Genomic DNA, 1,624 nt, shown 5'->3' on the forward strand with positions numbered 1-1,624 from the left:
CACAGCAAAGGAAACAGTCAACAAAACAAAGAGGCAACCCATGGAATGGGAGAAGATATTTGCAAATGACAGTACAGACAAAAGGTTGATATCCAGGATCTATAAAGAACTCCTCAAACTCAACACACACAAAACAGACAATCATATCAAAAAATGGGCAGAAGATATGAACAGACACTTCTCCAATGAAGACATACAAATGGCTCTCAGACACATGAAAAAATGTTCATCATCACTAGCCATCAGGGAGATTCAAATTAAAACCACATTGAGATACCACCTTACACCAGTTAGAATGGCCAAAATTAGCAAGACAGGAAACAACATGTGTTGGAGGGGATGTGGAGAAAGGGGAACCCTCTTCCACTGTTGGTGGGAATGCAAGTTGGTGCAGCCACTTTGGAGAACAGTGTGGAGATTCCTCAAGAAATTAAAAATAGAGCTTCCTATGACCCTGCAATTGCACTACTGGGTATTTACCCCAAAGATACAGATGTAGTGAAAAGAAGGGCCATCTGTACCACAATGTTTATAGCAGCAATGGCCACGGTCGCCAAACTGTGGAAAGAACCAAGATGCCCTTCAATGGACGAATGGATAAGGAAGATGTGGTCCATATACACTACGGAGTATTATGCCTCCATCAGAAAGGATGAATACCCAACTTTTGTAGCAACATGGACGGGACTGGAAGAGATTATGCTGAGTGAAATAAGTCGAGCAGAGAGAGTCAATTATCATATGGTTTCACTTATTTGTGGAGCATAACAAATAACATGGAGGACATGGGGAGAGGGAGAGGAGAAGGGAGTTGAGGGAAATTGGAAGGGGAGGTGAACCATGAGAGACTATGGACTCTGAAAAACAATAAGAGGTATTAGAAGGGGAGGGGGGGTGGGAGGTGGGGGGAACCAGGTGGTGGGTATTGGAGAGGGCACGGATTGCATGGAGCATTGGGTGTGGTGCAAAAACAATGAATACTGCTACGCTGAAAATAAATTAAAAAAATTAAAAAAAAAACAGAAAAAAACAGTGAATATTCAATAACTGTTTTTGAATAAAAGAACAAAAAGAAAAATGTTAATAAATATTACATCTGTAACTTATCTATTAAATAATTATGTTTTAAATCATGATTAATTAAATAAGAAAATATTCATAATTAAGCATTAATTAAACAAAGCAACATGGATAAACCTAGGGACCCAAAACCTCAAGTTGGGACAAATGTACAAAACAAATACAACCATATAATTACTCTTTGTCTGTGTTCCTCTTGCAAATATGCACACACACACTTACACACATCACATACACTGAGCAAGGGAGAAAATAGAGAGACTAGGATCAACTAAAGAAATAATATCACAGCTCTAAAAATTACTTTAACTGAGAATAAGATTAAAGTGATTTTTATTTTTTCTCTTTATAGTTATTTTCTGAGGTTTGTAGAGTAAGGATTGTTTGAAAGAGCCAAGAGGCAACATTTCAGGTAGTGGAAATGCTCTGTTTTAATTTTAGTCAAGGTTATAATAAAGTATAAATTTTTCATAACTCATAATACATTTTTAAATGGGTGTGTTTTGGGGCACCTGGGTGGCTCAGTGGGTTAAAGCCTCTGCCT

Source organism: Enhydra lutris, unplaced genomic scaffold (assembly GCF_002288905.1).
Source record: "Enhydra lutris kenyoni isolate GAN:26980312 unplaced genomic scaffold, ASM228890v2 scaffoldscaffold23, whole genome shotgun sequence".
Taxonomy (NCBI): Eukaryota; Metazoa; Chordata; class Mammalia; order Carnivora; family Mustelidae; genus Enhydra; species Enhydra lutris.